This window comes from Schistocerca americana, chromosome 4 (assembly GCF_021461395.2).
Source record: "Schistocerca americana isolate TAMUIC-IGC-003095 chromosome 4, iqSchAmer2.1, whole genome shotgun sequence".
NCBI lineage: Eukaryota > Metazoa > Arthropoda > Insecta > Orthoptera > Acrididae > Schistocerca > Schistocerca americana.
Genome location: NC_060122.1, coordinates 726,193,500 through 726,217,070, shown reverse-complemented (window position 1 = coordinate 726,217,070; position 23,571 = coordinate 726,193,500). Strand labels below are relative to the sequence as shown.

General features: G+C 41.1%; 1 protein-coding gene across 2 annotated transcripts in view; it reads right to left on the bottom strand.

Annotated features, from left to right (window-relative positions):
- Positions 1-23,571, bottom strand: part of LOC124612895 (tetratricopeptide repeat protein 30A) — a 161,263-nt gene that overhangs the window by 56,023 nt on the left and 81,669 nt on the right. The window lies entirely within an intron of this gene.

The following is a 23,571-nucleotide window of genomic DNA, read 5'->3' as shown; positions in this document are numbered from 1 at the left end:
AGCTCTTTGCTGAGACAGTCTGCCAAATCAGTTGTAGTAATGGGGAAAGTGCCCCAATAACCACAAAAAGACAGAGATGAAATTATTAGAACAATGTTGTTGTTGTTGTTGTTGTTGTGGTCTTTTGTCTGCACACTGGTTTGATGTATCTTTCTACACTAATCTATCTTGTGTATACTTCTTCATCTCCACATAACTGTTTATTTGCCAAATTTCAGTTCTATACAAAACTCAAAACAAATGCCCTCAGAAAAGACTTCATAATGCTTAAATTTATATTAGATGTTAAAAAATGTCTTATTTTCATAAATACTTTCCTTTCTCCTGGCAGTCTGCTTTATATACCGTATCTACTTCAGTCTTTGTCAATTACTTTGCTGTCTAAACAAACTCATCTACTACTATTAGTGTTTATTTTCTAATCTAATTCCACCAATATTGCCTGATTTGATTTGATTGCATTCTATTACCATTGTCCTACTTTTGTTGATACTCACTTTATAACTTCTTTCCAAGATACTATCCATTCTGTTCAGTTGATCTTCCAAGGCATTACAAAGTCTTAACTTTTTTTTATTTCTTCTGAACTTTAATTTCCTTTCCAGATTTCTCCTCGTTTCCCTTTATTACTTGCTCATTCTACAGAATGAATAATATAGTGGATAGTCTGCAAGCCTGCCTCACTGACTTCTCAACTAGTCTATCTTTCATGTCAGTTGGCTTTTACACTTTCGGTCTGTTTTCTGCACAAGTTGTAGATAACCTTTTGCTCCCTGTATTTTATCCCTGCAACCTTCAGAATTTCAAAGAGCATATTCCAGTTAACACTGTGAAAACCTTTTTCTGTACCTACAGATGCTGTAAGTGTAGATGTGTCTTTATTCAGTGGATCTTCTGAGATAAGTCATAGGTTCACTATTGTCTTGAGTGTTCACACATTTCTCTCCAACCCAAATTGAACTTCTCTGAAGTCAGCTTCCATCCATCTTTCCAATTAATCAGTAATTGTGAGGTAATGTTTCTATTTGATGTGTCTTTTTGATTTAGGTCTTTCAGTACTTTGTCAGATTCTTCTCTTCTGCTTATCTCCCATCTCTTCTTCATCTACTTACCTACTCCCTCCTTCCATCCCATAAGATTACATCCACATTCTGTTTCACATAATCCTCTTGCTGTATTTTTATAATGAAATTCAGTATCTCATGTGTATTCAAGGATATTTACTGGACATGGTCTCTTTGTGTAGCTGTTTCTCTGCCACCTACCTTAATTTCATCAGCTTTTGGAATTACATGTATCAACTGTCTTCAATGGAAATCATCCTGGTATTTGATTGCTTGCAGGCTCTGCCCACCACCACTTATTGCTCTTGTGGTTCTATTGCCATGGAAGAGCATCCTATTGTTGGGTAGCTGAGAGGCTTTCTGACGCCTTACTGCCATTGGCTACCCTCATCTGTAGTGAGGTCTGAATGTGTGGCTGGGTTGAAATCTAAATGGTCCCATTACAATACTCTTAACTGATTGAGTTCAGAGCTTACTGACCAGAAACTTCACATTCAACAGAACTCAATTATCTTTTGGTCTTGACTCTCCTAGCAAATCATGAACTAGGTTTATTCCACACTGCTTTTCATCAAAATTCAACATATTACCAACAAACTGGCTGCCACAAATTTCATGTCCAAACCTCTGAAATTTTTTTTGACATAAGCCAAATGATATGTGAATATCAGAAACTTTTCTGATAGTGATTCAGTAATTACCAATACGCATTTTCTACCCTTCTTCAAGGTTATGATCAGATGCTGATATGCTGGAGAGTTTGGGCACTTTTCAACTTCAGCGTCACCATAGCCGTCTCTGAGCCACTTGAAAACACTTATATTATTCACAAAAGATTTGTCAAAAGTCACATTCAACATTACAGATGAGTTACTGTATCTTATTACATCCTTACAGTATGTGTAACGCATTGCTGTTGTCCACCACTTGGGCAAGCTAACCTCTTTTTATTTTTTTCCAATATGCATCACAGTTGCAATAACAGTCATTTCCCTGTGATGACTAATTTTGGACCAGCATGTCCATTTTCAAACTATAGGCTTGTACATAAGTGTAATCACAACAGTCCACCAATGAACATATTAATAACAAATGTTCATATTCACCATTAGAAATCATTACATGACTTCATAAGAGTATATAATGTGGTATCCTTTCAATCAAATGCAGCAAACTCTGCTGTGTTCAATTGTAAGGAAACCCTACTATATACTCATATGAGAATACATATAAATTTGTATTCATATAATGAATTCTAACAACAAATATGAACATTTGTTACTCATATGTACTGTATGATTACAATTACATTTAAGGCTATGGTTTGAATATGGACATGATAGTCCAAAACTAGTCCCCACGTATCCTAGTTGCTGAACGTATCCTCCATTATAATGGAACTTCATAAAGATATTCTGTTGATATACAAAATCCAGTGAAACAGGTAATTCACAGAAAACTAAGAACAAAAGAAAGATAAAAACAGACACTGATGGAACACATATGTAGAAAATCACTTGCGCTTTGTTCAGCAAACACAAGACGCCCTGAAAAGAAGATGAGGTGCAAAATGAGCACGACTGTTCTGTACAAAAGTAAACAATTTGAAAAGAAGTAGATACATGACTAAGCAGTTGGAGGAAGACATTTCTGGGTTTTGGAAATTCTTCAAAAGCAAGGAAATAAAAGCAGAAAGAACTCACTCACTGAAAGCTTTTATTGCAAGTAGAGAGGACCTTGACTTTAGATTACCACTGCCTCAATGTTACATACATGTGAGATATCCTAAAACAATTAAAAATAGATCAGATGAACAATATGAGCTATGTGACCATCATGAAAAATGCTAAGAACATTACAAAAGAGACGAAGACAACAAAGATGGTAAGATGAGGTTGTATCCTTATGACAGCGATCACAGCTTTTAGAGCAGACATTAAAATAATGAGAATCACCAAGCTCTGTGACAATCACATTAAGAAACCTGGTAGGTACCTTATCTTACCTTATATCTTGCACTACCCAATATTTGCATATCATACAAACTTAAAGGTGCAACTGTTATTTAAAAATGCTAAAGATATTATAACAATTAATATGAATGCAAATGCACTGCTTTGGTTTAGCAACAAAACAGATGGCAGAGGATTAGAGTACCACTATTTAATACAGGAATGATGCTTAGAAATCATCAACAGACTTCTAAACCCTTTTACATGTCACTACAGAACTGGTGTGTTCTTGAACAGCCAATCGGAGTGCCTACAGCAAAATAGTGTTGTGGACTGTGGAAGAAACTCTTATTGTCATTGACTGTAACCTTATATAATTTCTTCTGACAACTACAGTAAAAATCAGTGTATAACTACAGTAAAAATCAGTGTTAGAAAAATATCAGTAAGTAGTGTATTCAACTTAAAAAGTGTTAACAGTGACCTTCAGAGGTCTGCATTTAAATCTCAAACACACAACCACAGTGAATTTGACACTGATGACAAGAAACTACAAAAATAATCCAGAATGTGTCAAGGATGGGAAGTCCCTTCAAATGTTTAAGTTCTGGATGTCCAAAAGCAGTATAGAACAATTATCTACAAAAAATGAGAAGCAAAAGAGAAGAGAAATCATTAGGTGCTGAACAGTAACAGAGATGACTATCACTTGGCAGGAATGGTAAATAGAAATATACAGAATTACTAAAGCTCATGAAAGAACAAAGGCAGGAATACTCTGAACAGAATATCTTAATATTTGTTGAACATCGTATAAACTGATGACAGAAAAGATAAGGTACTCACAGTCTCATTCATCATGAGAAAAGGAAATAGTATCATGACAAATAGGATTTATTATAACATTTTATAAGAACACTGTTTCCAGATGACAATTACAAAAATATGACAGAACAATAGAATCAGCTATGAGAAGAGATAAACATGGCCTATGATAATGTTTCTGTAGCAACACGGTTTGCTGGAAGAAGAAGAAGAAGAAATGAGGACAATATAGACATTGAAAAAGGGTAAGCCTTCAGGTTCTAATGGAATAAACATCCAGGTTCCACAGACATTGAGAGACTGAACAGTGTCATGACTTACAAACCTATACAATAAATACCATCTATATGTACAACTGGAGAGGTCACTAATTTAAAAAAGGGAGACAACAAGGATCAACATAGCTAAGTCAAATCAGCCAATATGCATCTTAAAAGTAACAGAAAACAATTTGGGCAAACTACTGTGTGGACAATTAGAAACCCAACGAATTCTTGAAGGTATAAATCTAAAGCAGTATCGGTTTGGAAAGGAAAAAGCAGAGGAGAGTGTCATAAATAGTGCCTTGTGCATCAGAACCTCAATGTAAAAGTATGCCATGGGAATTTTGGGTGATATTGCAGGGGCATTTGATAACCTGTTGGGGCCCACTATTACCACAACTGAGGGGAAATAGGTGCCCAAGAGCCCTTATAATTAAGCAAACTGGAATTACACCAACTGCTATGATTGGAGTCCAGCTAATAATTAATACTTTTTCTTTACTCAGTTTTCATCAAAGTATTTATGTAGTGCATATGTTTTATGTACCTTAATATATAAAAACAGTAAGCAAACTTTTCTCCACTTAGATTATTACTCAGACTATTATTTTCAATGTGCTAACTCCAATAATGCATCTGGTTTTATTGGAGGGCAGGTTCATTAACAAATATTAAGAAACGGACTTAATACGGCAGTATGCAACAGCAGATTTTGAGTGAGCTTATATGTTGCTATGGACATACTGAAACCATTCATTAGGAATACTGACATCCAGACTGGACGGTAGCATATTTTGGCATTATGGAAACTAGTTAACTTACTAGATAAGTAATGTTAAAGTTCAAAAGCTCCAAAAAATTCCATTCTAGATTTATCAGTTGTACTTGTTAGTTCCACCTTCTACGACTATACTTTTGTTGCTCAAATTTTCCTGGACCAAATTACATTCTTCAATAATTAATCAAACCATTACTTAAGAATTTGCATAAATTAACATAGGAAAATCTAGGATGGGATGTAACAGTATTATGAGAAGGACAGTTGCTACTCACCATATAGTGAAGATGCTGAGTTGCAGATAGGCACAACAAAAAGATTGTCGGAAAATGAGCTTTCAACCAACAAGGCCTTCATCAGGAAACACACACACACACACACACACACACACACACACGCAAATGCCACTCACACACACACGACTGCAGTCTCTGGCTGCTGAGGTCACACTGTGAGCAGCAGAGCATAATGGGAGATGCAGCTGGGTGGTGGGGGTTAGGAGAGGCTGTGGTATGGGGGGAGGGGGGGGGAGGGATATAAGTGTAAGGGTGGGTGACAGTAAAGTGCTGTTTGTGGGAGTGTACAGGGATGAGGTGGAGAAAGAGTAGGGCAGCTAGGTGCAGTCAGGAGGTTAGACAGAGGATGGGGGAGGGTTAGTGGAAAAGGAGAGAGGTAAGAAGACTACGGGTATGTTGGTGGAACAGAGGACTGTGTAGTACAGGAATGGAAACAGGGAAGGGGCTAGAGTGTAAGGACAAACAGTAATGAAGGTTGAGGCCAGGAAGGTTACAGGAACGTAGAACATATTGCAGGGAGAGTTCCCACCCGCGCAATTCAGAAAAGACACTGAGAGATGCAGGTGGCACAGGCTGTGAAGCAGTTATTGAAATGAAGAACTTTTTTGGATGTTCCGCTCAGCAGTGGGGTGGTCCAGCTATTTGTTGGCCACAGTTTGTTGGTGTTGTGATGAAGCAAGCTGGGATAATTTTACTTCCCCTCTTGTTTGTCATCTGCCTCCTTAAATTTGTTTTTTTCACTTTTAACTTATTACCATTAACATCTGTGAGTGCAATCTGAATTTCCATCAAAGAGAAAGGTTGGCCCTCAGTTTTAAATAATATAACACCATGTCTAATTTTGTGCTTAGTTTTATGTATGTAATTGATTTTCTAATTTGACTATGCCTATTTAGTATCTTTTGTTATAGGGTGAAATCAGTAATTGTTTTGTAACTTAAATTCTATTGTTGATGTATAAACAAATATAAATTCTGTATTAATTATAACCATTTGGAGGAACAACTAATAGTACTCATAAAGGATCTATTTGGCTCTATTCAAAAACATGTTAGTAAAGCCAGCCCTTAGCTAATTAAAAAGTAATTAACAGTTTTGTCAAAAGTATCATTTGATTTGTTAATTTCATGATTTAAACAAATAATTCAGCTTAACCCTTGTAGTAGAAGAAACTGTTAAAAAGAACCAATTTTTCGATGTATACAGTTAATTGCAGGAGTAAGTTTTCATTTTAATTTCTGTAAATTAAACATCAAACAATTTATAGTTTCAGTACCTATTATTGAGGATATACAAGGGCCCAATTTTTGGTCCCGAGACAGTCAGTCCACGGCCGAGTTTCAGACAAGAACCTATGATGGTTAGAACAACAACAATGCATCAAATTAACTGTGAAATAAGTGTAACACAATTAGGCTGTGTGTTAAAACAATGACAGTGTCTGTTCAGTACGTACCGCAATATTCTGCAGGACGTGTGAACTGTGTGGGTAGGTTTGTACTGCTCATAGATGTACAACAGTAAACTATTGTAGCAGAATGTGGATGTTCGCTTGCAACCTATTAATGAGACTTATCAAAAGTTAAACAATAGTGCACTGGCCATATAAGTGTGTATTATTGGGGGGGTTGTGAACAGTGAAAGAAAACATCTGTGAAAAGTAAATGTGCACCTGTCGGCTACGTTAGTTAAAGTAGTGCACGTTTGACTTCCATCCCTCAATTCTCTAGCCAGTATAGCAACGCATTACGTCGACACTGAGGACAACAAACGAAGAAATAATGAAGGCGAATGTCACAGTGTCCTTTTGTGCAGCACAGTGGTTGCAGCTTAGCTTGTAGATCGCATGACTGCTTTCACAGGTAGCCCAGCCTTTCATGGGACAGATTATGTTTGTGACACGACTGGAGTAGGTGGTGGTGCATGTGGTCTATTACAGGGATAGGAGTATGAGCAAGGGGTGGGAGCAGGAGTTGTGTATGGTTGGACAAGGATATTGTGTCAGTTCAGTGAGCAGTGGAATACTACCATGGGGGGGGGGGGGGGGGGGGGGTAGGACATTAGTCATTTCAAGGTACAATGAGACATAGTCCAAACCCTGGCAGAGAATATGATTCACTTGCTCCAATTCTGGGTGGTACTGAGTCATGAGGGGAATGCGCTTCTTTACCTGGGCAGTGGGACTTCAGGAGTTGGTGCGTGACTGGAGAGATACGGCATTGGAAGATCTGTTTTTTCAAGGTTGGGAGGGTAATTATGGTCTGTGAAGGCCTCAGTGAGACACTCGTGTATTTCAGGCGGGACACCTCATCAATACAGGTGTGACAGCCGTGGGTGGGTATGCTGTATGGAAGGGTTGTTTTGATATAGAATGGGTAGCAGCTGTTGTTGAAGTGGAGGGACTGCTGGTGGTTGGTAAGTTTGATATGGCTGCGGGTACTGATGTAACAAACTTTGAGATGGAGGTCAACATCGAGGAAGGTGTCTTATTGGGTTGAGTAGGACAGGTGAAGCATATGTGGGGGTGTTGAGGTTCTGGAGGAATATGGGTAGGGTGTCCTCATCCTTGATCCAGATCATGATGATGTCATCAGTGAATCTGGGCCATGTGAGGGGTTTGGGATTCTGGGTGTTTAAGAAGGATTCCTCTGGATGTCCCATGAACAGGTTGGCATAGGATCATGCCATGTATGTGCCCATAGCTGTACCCCGGATTTCTTTGTAGGTAATGTCTTCAAAAGAGCAGTAAATGTCAGTGAGTATATAGTTTGTCATGGCGATTAGGAAGGACATTGTAGGTAGTGCTCAATAGCAGTAAGGTCATGGCATTAGGAATGTTAGTGTAATGGGAGGTGGCATCAACAGTGATGAGCAGGGCATCATGTGGTACAGGAACAGGAACTGTGGAGAGTCAGTGGAGGAAGTTGTTGGTATCTTTTATATAGGAGGGTAGGCTGCGGTAATAGACTGAAGGTGTTGGTCTATGAGAGCAAGGATTCTCTCAGTGGGGGCACAGTAATCAGCCACAATGGGCTGGCCTAGGTGGTTGGGGTTTATGGACTTTAGAAAGCATGTAGAAGGTAGGAGTGTGGGGAGAGGTAGCAGTGACGAGAGAGACAGGCTCAGGGGAGTGGTTCTGTGATGGGTGTAAGGGTTTGAGGAGAGAATGGAGATCCTGCTGTATTTCTGGAGTGGGAGCACTGTGGCAGTGTTTGGAGGTGGATGAATCTGACAGCTGGCTACTTGTGAAACCTGTCATGTGATCTAAAGGCTAAGCCACAGCTACCGTGCTGCATTCTACATGGGCATGACAACAAGTTGCCGGTCTGCATGACTGGCCACCAACAGACTGAGGCTAGGAAAAAGCTGGACCACCCCATCGCTGACACCCAAACCTCCAGACATCAGACACTCAGATTGTCACCAAATGTTGTGTGTCGATAGAGTATCAGTCAAAACTCCGATTTAGTTCATGCTGTGTGCTGTTGTCCAGTAGAAGATGCATAAACTGCAGTTAAAAGTAACACCAGCACTATGGAGCATAGGAAAAGCTAATATGTGAGCTCTGCACTTAAAGATCCCTGATAGGTGGGTTGGTAGAGCATCAGATTGTCACACCAAAGGTCCTGAGCTCAAAGCCCATTACAGGCAATTTATTTTAAACAGTTTATACTTGAAACTGTTATATAGGAGAGCATTTTTCTGACATGTAAAAGGAAGTTTCAGAGTTTGTAGCAATGTTCTTTTGGTAGCGTGCTTTCGCTCCATTAACTGAAAGTAGCAAACATTAAGTGTACATTTATACAGATAGTTGTGGTGTTACCTTCACAAATATATGCTATAGATTTACTACTTCCAACTAAAAAAGCAAAAGCAGATTGCCAAAAGAACATTGCTACAAACTCCAAAATGTCCTTTCACATGTCAGGAAAATGTTTTCTCATATAACAATTTCACACTCAAACTGTTAAAAAAATCACCTGTAGTCGGTTTCGAACTCAGGACCTTCGGTATGGCGATTTTACACTCTACCAACTTGCCTACCACAGATCTTCATATTTAGGGCTCACATACACACTTTTCCTATACTCAGTAGTTATGGTGTTACTTTTAATTACTGTTTATGTATCTTCTACTGGACGACAGCACGCTGCACGAACTAAATTGGTATTTTGGTTGATATTGTATCGACATACAACATTTGGTACTGATCTGAATGCCTGACATCTGGAGGTTAGGGTGTGAGTACACCAACATAACATTCTTCATTTCAGTGACTGTTTCACAACCTGTGCCATCTGGATCCTTCCCACCAACACCGGCTTTTCTGAATTGCGCAGGTGGGAAGCCTCCTGGCCTCAAGCTTTGTTAGTCTTTGTTCTTACCCTTTAGCCTCTTCCCTATTCCCATTCCAGCACTACACAGTCCTCTATTCCACGAACGCACCCACAGGCTTTTTACATCTCTCCTTTTCTGCTATCCCTCTCCCGCCCTCTGTCTAACCTTTCTTCACCTCATCCCTGTATGCTCCCACAAACAGCACTTTACTGTCCCCCAACCCTACCCTGCTATCTCACCTCCTTCCTGCCCCAGCTTTCGCTTTACTTCCGCCAACTAGCTGCATCTCCCATCATACGCTGCTGCTCACAGTGTGGCCTCAGCAGCCAGAGACCGCGGTCGCGCGCGCGCGCGTGCGCGCGCGCGTGCGCGCGCGCGTGCGCGTGTGTGTGTGTGTGTGTGTGTGTGTGTGTGTGTGTTTTCTATCTCTGATGAAGGCCTTGTTGGTCAGTCGAAAGCTCATTTTCTGAAAGTCTTTTTGATGTGCCTATCTATGACTAAGCATCTTCACTATATGGTGAGTAGCAACTATCCTTTTCATAATATTGTTACATTCCATCCTAGATTTTCCATTGTTGAATTTTGCCTGATGGCATTTAATTCAGCCCACAACCCTGCATTATTTTCATTTGTTACTATTTTCTATTACATTAATTTACTCTGTGTCTGTGTTTCTTTCTCATCCTTTCTGTGTTTCTCTTGTCGCCTTAGAAACTGCAGTGCACACTCAATTTATGAGCCACACTGTATCAACCATCTTGGCTGCATATGACAGGTGGCTGCAAAACAATGCTGATTGTTTGTGCATCATCTCATGTCACACATTATTCCAACCAATATCATTAATCCAATACCTTCAAATTAATTATTCTTCCTGTGTCACTCTCATGTATTTTTGCTTGTTGTTTCCTGTACCTTCCTCTGCCACATGAACTTGCATCTCATGCCTTCCTAAGAAAGAGTCTCCATTCCTTCCAAGCTAATTATTAAGTGTAGATCAGATGTGGCTAAAATTCAAAGATACAGTGTTGACAGCAATAGACTGATTCGAACCGCATAAGTTAATAAGAGACAGGACTGATCCACCATGGTACACAAAAAATGTCCGAACACTGTTGCAGAAGCAACGAAAAAAGCATGCCAAATTAAGAAGAATGGAAAATCCCCAAGACTGGCTAAGTTTCACGGAAGCTCAAAAATTAGTGGGAACGTCAATGCAAGATGCTTTTATAGTTTCCACAATGAAATATTGTCTCAAAATATGGTAGAAAACCCAAAGAGATTCTGGTTGTATGTAAAGTACACCATGGCAAAAAACAGTCAATACCGTCACTGCGCGATAGCGATGGAAATGTTACCGATGATGTTGCCACTAAAGTGAAGTTACTAAATACAGTTTTCCGTAACTCTTTCATGAAAGAAGACTAAGTAAATACTCCAGAATTCGAAACAAGAACAGCTGTTAGCATGAGTGACATAAAAGTAGATATCTTAGGTGTTGCGAAACAATTCAAATCACTTAAGAAAGGCAAGTCTTCCGGTCCAGATGGTATACCAATCAGGTTTCTCTCAGAGTATGCAGACACAATAGCACCTTTCTTAGCATTCATATACAACTGCTCACTTGACGAAAGGTCTGTCCCTAAAGACTGGAAGACAGCACAGGTCACACCAATATTCAAGAAAGGAAATAGGAGTAACCCATTGAATTACAGACCCGTATCACTGACCTCAATTTGCAGTAGGATTTTGGAGCATATACTGTACTCGAATATTATGAATCACCTTGAAGAAAATGACTTATTGATACATAACCAATACGGATTCAGAAAATATCATTCTTGTGCAACACAGCTAACTCTTTATTCCCATGAAGTAATGAGTGCTGTCAACAAGGGATCTCAGATCGATTCCGGATTCCTAGATTTCCACAAGGCTTTTGATACCATTTCTCACAAGCAACTATTAATCAAATTGCATGCATATAGAGTATTGTCTCAGTTGTGTGACTGGATTCGTGATTTCCTCTCAGAGAGGTCACAGTTTGTAGTGACAGATGGTAAATCATCGAGTAGATCAGAAGTGATATCTGGTGTTCCGCAAGGTAGTGTCATAGGCCCTCTGCTGTTCATGATTTATATAAATGATCTAGGTGATAATCTGAGCAGCCCTCTTAAGATTGTTAGCAGATGACGCTGTAATTTACTGTCTAGTAAAATCATCAGATGATCAATTCCAATTACAAAATGATCTAGAGAGAATATCTGTATGGCACGAAAAGTGGCAATTAGTACTAAACAAAGAAAAGTGCAAGGTCATCCACATGGGTACTAAAAGAAATCTGATAAATTTTGGGTATACAATAAATCGCACAAATCTAAGGGCTGTCAATTTGACTAAATACCTAGGAATTACAATTACGAGCAACTTAAACTGGAAAGACCACACAGATAATATTGTGGGGAAGAAGAAACAAAGACTGCGATTTGTTGGCAGAACACTTAGAAGATGTGACAAACCCACTAAAGAGACAGTCTACATTACACTTGTTCATCCTCTGCTGGAATATTGCTGCACCTTACCAGGTAGGATTGACAGAGGACATCGAAAAAGTGCAAAGAAAGGCAGCTCATTTCGTGTTATCGCGCATTAGGGGTGAGAGTGTCACTGATACGATATGCGAGTTGGGGTGGCAGTCACTGAAACAAAGGCGGTTATCTTTGCAGCGAGATCTATTTATGAAATTTCAATTACCAACTTTCTCTTCCAAATGTGTAAATATTTTGTTGACACCCACCTATGTAGGGAGAAATGATCATCATAATAAAATAAGAGAAATCAGAGCTCGAACAGAAAGATTTGTGTGTTCCTTTTTCCCACGCGCTATTCGAGAGTGGAATGGTAGAGAAGTAGTATGAAAATGGTTAGATGAACCCTCTGACAGGCACCTAAGTGTGAGTTGCAGAGTAACCATGTAGATGTAGATCCTACCAAGTCTTCCCCCCCCCCCCCCCCCCCATTCCTTTTCCTCTCTATTCCAGTTTCCTCGTATTAACTTCACCTAACTAGTCACATCTTCCACCCCCCTTCTTCACATTTATCTATCAACTATCATCATTATAATCCTTTTATTTATTTTCTCTTTTATCTCACTGTGTCTTCACAACAATTTCAGTTGGTTTTCACCTTTCATTATTGGCCTACTCCTCCAGATTTCATTTTGTTTGCCATAATTTCATTCTTTTTGTGATTCTTTCCACGTGCTTGGGTGTATTTTTGTGAATTTTTTTGGATGTATTTCTATGTTACTAACACATTTATACACATTTTTATCCTGCACCATGGATCCTTGCTCCTTCCATCTACGTCAATACAGAACAGTTTCCTTATCCATAACAGAACCCAGTCCCACATACTGTTCCTGCATTGTTCCTTGGCTCATGGAATCCCACCAAATTGCCTTACCATCAAATTACCCATCTCTGGCTTTCACACTTCCTCCTCAATGATCTCCATATTTTCACATTCCACCCTCCCAAAATAGTCCTGATAAACCATATCAATCAGCCCCAAACCTCCTCGAAATATCTTCTCCCCATTTGTAAAATTCTCCTGCTATGCTATCTCAAATTCATGGATCCCATATCACACACTGAAACTCTTGCCCTCCAGAAACTAGAACAACATGCACAACACCACCTCAAAAACCTCTCCATCGTGTTCACTTTCTAGTCCCGCCTTGGACTACCACTATCCCCCACCTCTACAACAACCTCCAAACCTACCCCAAATCCTCTCATGGATGACAAACGCTGCCTTGCAGACCTACTACATTTACATCACCTCCAAACACTCCCTTCACCACCATACAGAATCCAGAACCTAAACAGACCCGGAACACAGTTATGAAGCTTTCATCCAAAAGACTTAGCCTCGCAGAAGAATCAGTCCTTTCCAAAAGTTTCAATTCTGCACCACTCCCAAAATCAGTCATACAGGACTTGTTAAAGACCTTCTCTCCTTTTCCTGGTCCCTACAGTGGAAACTCATTTTCGCCACCAGCCCTACCAATCACACTCAATCAAGGCCAGTATCGAAACCTGCCTGACCCAGTTCGCTCCTCCATCCAACTGTGATCCACCCACACTGCCCCCAAATCCTTCCCCTGCTAACTTTCCAGATTTTCTTAACCTTCAACCTTGCCTCACCATCATTCTCCACAACCCTCAACTTGCAAACTAAACTTACATCCGCAGAAAGAACTGCAATCCATCACCTAAAAACTGATCCCAAACATATAATCCTACGTGCTGACAGAGGTCCCACCACTGTTGTTTTGAGCCGCAACGATTACCTGGCACAAGGACTCCGCCATCTGTCAGGTTCATCCACACGCAAACCCTGACACAGTGACCCCATTCCAGAATTCCAACACGATCTCCAGTCTCTCCTCAAATCCTTAGGCCCATCCCAGGACCTCTCCTTGGAGTCTATCTCTCTCCTCACCCCTACCCATCCCTGCACTCCTATGTTGCAAATGCTTCCTAAAGTCCATAAACTCAACCACCTAGGATGCCCTATTTTGATTGGTTACTGTGCCCCCACTGAGAGAACCTCTGCTCTCATACACCAACACCTTCAGCCTATTACCCACGGCCTACCCTTCTATAAAAAAGATACCAACAACTTCCTCCACTGACTCTCCACAGTTCCTGTTCCTGTACCACATGATGTCCTGCTCGTCACTGTTGATGCCATCTCACCACCTCCCTTTACACTAACATCTCTAATGCCATGGCCCTACCTTTCCTAACGCCTGATGGATTCCAAACCTACAACATCTTTCCTAATCGCCATAACCAACTATGTACTTACGGACAATTACTGCTCCTTTGAAGGCATTACCTACAAGAAAGCACAGGGTACAGCTATGCGCATGTACATGACACCATCCTATGCAAACCTATTCATAGGCCATCCAGAGGAATCCTTCTTAAACACCCCGAATCCAAAACCCCTCGCCTGGTTCAGATTCACTGATAACATCATCAGGATGTGGATCAAGGGTGAGGACACCCTACCCATATTCCTCCAGAATCTCAATACCCCCACATATGCTTCACCTGTCCTACTCAACCCAACAAGACACGTTCCTCGATCTTGACCTCCATCTCAAAGATTGCTACATCAGTAACTTTAACCATATCAAACCTAACAACCACCAGCAGTCCCTCCACTTCAACAGCTGCCACCCATTCCATATCAAAACAACCCTTCCATACAGCATACTCACCCATGGCCGACACGTCTGTAGTGACGAGCAGTCCCCCCTGAAATACACCAAGGGTCTCACCGAGGCCTTCACAGATCATAATTACCCTCCCAACCATGTACAAAAACAGATCTCCCATGCCTTATCTCTCAAGTCACCCATACCTCCCAAAGTCCCCTGCCTGGGTAAAGAGGGGCATTCACCTAATGACTCAGTACCACCCAGGACTGGAGCTACTGAATCACATTCTCTGCCAGGGTTTTTGGCTACCTCTTGTCGTGCCCTGAAATGACAAATGTCCTACCACTATCCTTCTCACCCCTCCAAAGGTGGTATTCTGCCACCCACTGAATCGACACAATAACCTCATCAATCCCTAGACAACCTCTGCTCTCCTGCTCCCAACCCATTGCCTCATGGTTCATGTCCTTGTAATAGACCTAAATGCAAGACCTGTCCCACACATACTCCCACCACCACTTACTCCAGTCTGGACACAACATTCATCACCTATCCCATCAAAGGCATGGCTACCTGTGAAGCTAGTCATGTGATCGACAAGCTAAGCTGCAACCACTGTGCTGCAGTCTCCATGGACAGGACAACCAACAAGCTGTCTGTTCACATGAATGGCCACCGATGCTGCCCAATTCATTCAATGATTGCTTCACAGCCTATGCCATCTGGACGGCTACCACCAACAACAGCTTTTCTGAATTGTGCAGGTGGGAACTCTCCTTGCAATATATTCTACATTCCTGTAACCCTCCTGGCCTCAACCTTTGTTAGTCTTTGTCCGTAGCCTCTAGCCTCTTCCCTGTTCCCATTCCAGCTCTATACAGTTCTCTATTCTGCCAATGCACCCATGGTCCTTTTACATCTCTCCTTTTCTGCTAACCCTTCCCCGTCCTCTGTCTAACCTCCCAACTATTCCTAGTTGCCCTACCCTCTCTCCACCTCATCCCTGTAAGTTCCCACAAGCAGCACTTAACTGTTCCCCACCCCTACCCTGCTATCTCTACCCATCCCTATCCAGCTTCCTCCTTATCTCCCTTACATCTCCCATCATGCGCTGCTACTCACAATATGGCCTCAGCAGCCACAGGCTGCAGCCATGTGTGTGTGTGAGTTGCATTTGCATGAGTGTGTGTATGTCTATGTTCTAACTCTGACAAAGGCCTTATTGGCCAAAAGCTAATTTTCTGACAGTCTTTCTGATGTGCCTATCTGTGACTCAGCATCTCCACTATATGGTGAGTAGCAACTATCCTTTACATATCATAAATTAACATACACGACTGTAAGTCCAAATAAGGCTACCATTATTGTAATTATGGAATTCACAGCAAACACACACTAAATAATTCTGTCGCCTTTTTTATGTTCTTTGTTAACTAACCATTTATTATGTAAACCAGATTACTGTAGAAGCATATAACTCAGTCCAATTAGAAAAGTTTAGTCCTGCAGCTTTTCAAACCAGTATGTAGTTTCTGAAATAGCAAAACATTCATACATCTGTCTTTATAATGCCAACCCCAGCCTAAAATCTTCAGTCTGTGATCAGCATGCAATTACATAACATCATGTAGTAGACTCCACAGCTAGCTATCACCTTGATTATTTTGTATTATGTTAAAATGCTCCCAACTGGTACATGTGTAATACAATATAAAGAACTCTGTTACTATCATTCTTAGTGTATGTGTGTGACTCAACTGACATGCAAACTTCCACCAGTGACTTATGTTATCTTTCATACAATTCTCTTTCTGAGTCTGTTTGTGAATTACTGCCAATTCTTGTATGTAACTTGATGTTTATTATTTGTGTTGTTTACCACGGGAGCATAATGTGTGCACTGTTTTTCATAAAGTGAAGCCACTATTGTGACATAATAATGTTAGAGCTGGGTTGTGAGAATGCTCCTTAGTTCTGCTGGATACGTTACCCTAGTGAAGGGGACAATAGAAGAACCTACATATAAAGGATATTTTTGGTGAGAATTAGAGCCAGTCATCGGGGGTCTGATAGAGACAATAACTGTGGAAACAGTCAAAGTTAGAGCAATTCCTGAAAACCAGTTTACAGCAACTCGACAAACTTTCCTCAAGGAGGCACCTAGTGAAGTATGGACTTTGCATGCAGGTAGGCTTTCAGCCTCTGTAAATCACTGTTGTGCAAGAACCAACTGACTTCCTCAAGAACAATTCACAGAAGAACTAACTGAAGGACACACATAAAACTCAGCTTGTGGCTCTGTCTCTGGCAACACTGCCCTTGAGTTGCTGCTGAAAAAACTATGAAGAATGAGAGAAACGAGAGGCTGTGTTGTCAATACAGATAACTTACTATTGTCATAGCAGAAGATGCCAGATGCAAATACGAAGACAACTGCAATCACAAGCTGCATACACTGCACAAATGGTGTATGGAGAACAAGTTAGAGATTGATGCACACAAGACAGTTTATTGTTTATTGACAGCAAATCTCTCAAGAGGTAGAAATCCTTCAATATAAATAAATGAAGAATAGCTAAAAAGAAGAGAGATCATCAGATGTCTGTGGGATTGCTGTTAGACAAGAAAAAACTTCTCTCTAACATCCAATGTATCTGCAAGAAAGGACTTAATATAATGAACAAATTATCAAATCTAGGGCAGAAGTAATTAAAACTGCCATTACCTACATTAAAACATGTCACAAGGCAATTCTGACCATTATTGCAGATTAAGGCACTGGAATATTATTCCTGGGACACAGTAACAACAGGAAGATGTGTATTTCCTCATCCTCAGAAACATAAAGGAGCAACTTAGTTTAACATACAGGCAGCCATCCAGGAGAATGATTTGTCATAGAACATAGACCATAATAATGCTATTCAAAAAAGATAAACTGAAGACTAAGGAATATATGTGACTACGGCTGTGAATGATCTTTTAGCCTGGTTGGGTGACATACAGTCAACAATGACATGAGAATTTCTTCCAGAATGAGAGTCCCTATTACAGTGAGAGAAGAAAAGCTATAGCATAAACTTAACAAAATAACAATCAGGGGTTTCTTGTAATAAATCTACAATGAGGAAACAAGAGACCTGGCAATTGCACAAAAAGAACCAGAGCATCCAGTCATTAGAAAAGGAGCAGAAGTTGGACCTATGAAAGGATGGGAAAGGAATTCAGCTGTGCTATCTTCAAAGGAACCTTGCTACAACAATTTCAGGAAATCATGGAAAACCTTAATATGGAAGACGGGATGAATGTAAGTACAAAGCACCAACCACAGCACCACCTTGCTTGGTGAAACAACTATGGGACAGATGCAGCAACAGACCATCTCCAGCACGACAAGTATGTTGTCTTAACACTTTCAGGAACATTGTGCTTCTAGTGGCTGCAATGAAGCCTCTCATCGAATGTCACTGAGCGGCAGTTTACAGACTGTGAGTAGTTCCTGATGGTATGGTCAACAGTTGTGGCATGTGCCCAAGACTGCTGCATCCAGAAGCATAAGAAAGGACATTAGCTCATCTGCGAATGGATATCTGACTCCTTGATTCCACTTCTGTCCTGGAGAAGAATATGCCAGCAGGGCTGAGTGTAAGAAAAATAAAAATACAGAAATAACTGACAAAACTTTGTTTAAACACAATAGAATCTTTTGTTTTTTAATTATTTAATTTTTTTGAATTTATTATTTTCATGTAAATTGCATTATATTATAAAAAAGTCTCACACTGAATTTAAGCCAGATCAAACCTTTCTGTACCACAAAAAGTTGCTTCCCAATAACTGGAGGGAAAGTACACTGCAAAATCACAGACAGTTAAGCAGACATGCAAAATGTAGAAATGTATGGTGCACAATAACATCGAGGTTGCAGACTATTCGAAGTTATGCCCACATACCAGTGACCTAAATAAAATATGTCATAATCAATACACTTATATATACAGGGTGTACACACAGTCTGGGAACACTTTCAATTATTTATTGCACAAGAACTAAACAGTGTACAGATGTTGATTTTTTTTTTTTACAAACGTTCGATATATGAACCATGAGTGACCTGGCAGACATCATTACGGTAATCAAATTCTTGCCATACCTGCCAACTGTGAGAGTCGCTTCCCGTATTCTCTCCCGGAGCTCTGCTACATCACATGGTAGGGGCAGTACATACACCAGATCTTTAATGTGCCCCACAGAAAAAAGTCACATGAAGTGATATCTGGTGATCAGGGAGGTCATTTCTCGAAACAGCTGTCCCCTTCTGTAGCACTGGTGATCCATCAACGCGGCAACTCTGTGTTCAGGTACCTACAAACTTCATGATGAAAATGGGGTGGAGCCTGCTGAAAGATGAAAGGAGAGTACGATTGCATTTGAGGCATTAGCCATTGCTGCAACATGTCCAAGAAGGAATATCCAGTGACAGTGCTCTTAGCGAAGAAGAATGGCCCGTACAGTTTTTGGCATGACAAGGCACAAAAAACATTTACCTTTGGGGACTCACACTCAAATTCAGTTAATTCACATGGATGCTTTGTATCCCAGATTCGACAATTATGCCTGTTCACTTTCCCATTAGGATGAAAAGTGGCTTTGTCACAAAAAATTAAGCGATCAACAATGCCATCCCCATCCTCATTCAATTGTTGCAACTGCGTACTAAACTCAAAACGCTTGTCTTTGTCATTGTCACTGAGCTTCTGCACTAGTTCCAATTTGAATGGTCTCAACGACAGCTTCCATCACAGGACTTTCCACACTGTCATTGGAGCAATTTCGAGTTCATGGGATGCATGATGCACCAGTTTCTTTGGACTCCTTATGAATGTCTCTTGTACGCACTCTACATTCACTTCACTCGCACTGGCACATCCGCTTCTCTTTGCCGGGCACAAGCAACGCATCGTAACAAATTTGTTGTGCGAGTGGTAAATGGCCTTCCTTGTTGGTGGCTTCATACTGTACTTGGTTCTAAACATCCGTTGAACAGCTGTAGCACTCTTGTTTTTGTCAAACTCCAACACACAGAAAGCTCGCTCTACACCTGAACTCGCCATGTTTGCGACTAGCACTGACTATCGGCAAATTACCAAACTACACTATGGTGGTGTACATGAAAGAAAACTTTCTGGGTTTCTCTTCAAAATGACATACGGTACGTATGATATCTGTAAAAAGTTTGGTTCTTGTGCAGTAAATAATTGAAAGTGTTCCCAGACTTCACGTACACCCTGTGTAAATGGGTTGTGTATCCGTATATTTCACTTTGTAGCCAAAACTATTCACTGCAGACCAATGGCATTTATGCATGTGAGCAGCCTTAAGTCTTGCATTGCGCACTGTGGTGTTTAGGTCATGGAGGGTGGAAATGGGTGGTTGTGGATGGTGAAAATTGTAATGCCAATGCATTTAAGACACAGCACTGCCAACACAAATTGTGTGGTGTAATCTCTGCCTCTGCACATCTCAGTATTATTTATAATAGTAGAAAGAAAAAAAAAAAAACAAAGGAAAAACTACTCATGAAAACTGTGATTCAGTTCCACTTCAATATTTAAAGCAGGAGAAATTTATATCTGCACACTTAAAGCTTTCGGCCAATGGCCTTAGTCAACAACAGATACACACACACACACACACACACACACACACACACACACACACGCAAATGCAACTCACACACACGATTGCAGTCTCAGGCAACTGAAACCACACTGTGAGCAGCAGCACCAGTGCATGATGAGAGTGGTGACTGGGTGGGGGAGAGGGGGAGGCTGGGGTGGGGAGGGACAGGGATATTATGGTAGGGATGAGAGGTGGGGAGCGGTGATAGAGGCAATAAATAATAAATAAAAAAAGACTGGGTGTGGTGGTGGAATGACAGCTGTGTACTGCTGGAATGGGAGCAGGGAAGGGGCTGGATGGGTGAGGACAAGAACTAATGAAGGTTGAGGCCAGGAGGGTTACGGGAACGTAGGATGTATTGCAGGGAAAGTTCCCACCCGCGCAATTCAGAAAAGCTGGTGTTAGTGGGAAGGATCCATATGGCACAGGCTGTTAAGCAGTCATTGAAATGAAGGGTATCATGTTTGGCAGCGTGTTCAGAGTGGTCTACTTGTTTCTTGGTCACAGTTTGTCGGTGGCCATTCATGCAGACAGACAGCTTGTTGGTTGTCATGCCTACATAGAATGCAGCACAGTGGTTGCAGCTTAGCTTGTAGACCACATGACTTGTTTCACAGGTAGCCCTGCCTTTGATGGGATAAGTGATGTTAGTGATAGGACTGGAGTAGGTGGTGATGGTAGGGTGTATGGGACAGGTCTTGCATTTAGGTCTATTACAGGGGCATAAGCCATGACGTAAGGGATTGGGAGCGGGGGTCATGTAAGGATGGACGAGGATATTGTGTAGGTTCAGTAGATGGCAGAATACCACTGTGGGAGAAGTGGGAAGGATAGTGGGCAGGACATTTCTCATTTCAGGGCACAACAAGAGGTAATCGAAACCCTGGTGGGGAATGAAATTCAGTTACTCCAGTCCTGGGTGGTGGGTGGTACTGAGTTATGAGGAGAATGTTCCTCTGCGGCCGGATGGTGGGGCTTTGGAAGGTGGTGGGAGACTGGATAGATAAGGCATGGGAGATTTGTTTTTGTACAAAGTTGGGAGGATAATTATGGTCAGTGAAGGCTTCAGTGAGGCCCTCAGTATATTTCGAGAGGGACTACTCGTCACTGCAGATGTGATGACCACGGGTGGCTAGGCTGTACTACAGGGACTTCTTGGTATGGGGGTGAGGAGACATGAGTAGGAAGGAGGTGACAGGACAGAATGGGTGGAAAAAAATTCTGAGAGCAGAGAAAGTGTTGTAAGGATAACTCCTACCTGCACAGTTCAGAAAAGCTGGTGGTGAAGGGGAGGATCTACATGGCCTGGGCTGTGAAGCAGACATCAAAATAAAGCAAGTTATGTTCAGTTGCATGTTATGCCACAGGGTGGTCTACTTTGCTCTTGGACACAATTTGGTGGTGGCTATTGATCCTGGTGGATAGCTGGTTGGCAGTCACACCAATATAAAAAGCAGTGCAGTGAATGTAGCAGAGATGGTATACAATATGGCCGTACAAATTTGGGAGTTATCCTTGCAACACATTCTTTGTTCCCAACATTATTGTGGACTCAACTTATGGTAACCTATTGTCCTACCACCCTCCAACCAACAGTTTCCGCCCCTTCTGACCTATCACCTCCTTCCTATGTCCCCTCACCCTCACTGTGTGCCACCCTATGCCAACACACCTGCCCATCTTTCCCCTTCCCTGCTCCTCTCCTTTTCTGCTGCCCCCCCCCCCCCCCTCCATACTCCCTGCCTGATAGTCTCCTGATGTTGCACCTGGTGACAGTCTTGTCATGTTTCCATCTAGACCCTTCCACACACTAGCTTACAGTAAGTAGCAATCTATCCTTTTCCTTACGTTATTGATATTCCAACCAGATGTTTCCATTATTTAAAATTAATGCAATATTCACTTTTTAAAGTCCAATTACTTCCATTACTTTTCTTTCTTTTTCTTCATTCAAACAACAGAGAATCCAGGATGGAGCAATAACAATCAAAAGTGACAGATTGCTACTCACCACACAGAGGAGGCATTGAGTAGCAGACAGTAACAATAAAAAAGAATGCCATATATATTCAGCTATCAGAGTAAGTCATCCATGAGACACAGAAAAAACACAAACATTCACACATGCACAACTCGCACATACATGGTCACTGTCATCTCAGGACACTAATGACTTATTCGAGCCATGCACGTGTGAGTAGTGTTTGTGTGAAAGTGTTTGAGTTTTCCAGGCCTGATGAAAGACCTAGCTGAATATGTTTAGCATTCTTTTCCTTTGTGCCTACATGCAACTCAAAGCCTCCTCTATGTTGGGAGTAGCAATCTATATTTTCCGATTGTTGTTTAGGTATGAGTGTCACAGCTAGCCACTTGTGTATGGGGAATCATGTTCCCAAGCCTACAATGTGTCTGCAGTACTGACAAGAGCTGTCAAAGAAGAAGAGAAATCAACTCTACCACAAGGTAACAACTAGCCAGGAGCACTTGGGGGTGGAAGCATTTTGGTACAGCAGCAGACATTTGTTTGAGTAGGTGCCACTAGCCATGAAAGTGTGAGCAGATCCCCACCCTCCTCTCCTTGATAGCCACAGTAGCAGATGTCCTTGCCATCTCACAATGTATTTCAGTCAGTTAATGTACTGATAAAATGTGATGAATGCCTGGGCAGATGTAAGAATGTGTCTTCTCAACACTGTCTGGATGAATTAATTCATAGATAAATAAATATCTGAGAATACACTGTATATGATCATGTCTTCATTTTCAGTTGACTTGTGATACAGCAGCTGAACTACTGACTCAGATAGTGTCATTTGATATCTCAAATATGTAGTAAATGTCTGCATGCAGCAGCAACTAGTGTTGTTCCAGGATCATGAGAACAGAGGAGATATTCAACAATTAGCAAGGATATGTCAAATACATTTTCCATGCTAATCACCAACAGCCAGCTGGAAAGTAATGCCTATTGACTGCCTGCAGAAACTTCTTCTATGGTATGACAAATATTTTACTTATAGCATATACTCTAAATACTGTCACAATCTCAACCAGTAATTTTTTCTTGAAACTTCCTGGCAGGTTAAAACTGTGTGCCGGACCGAGACTCGAACTCGGGACCTTTGCCCTTCGCAGGCAAG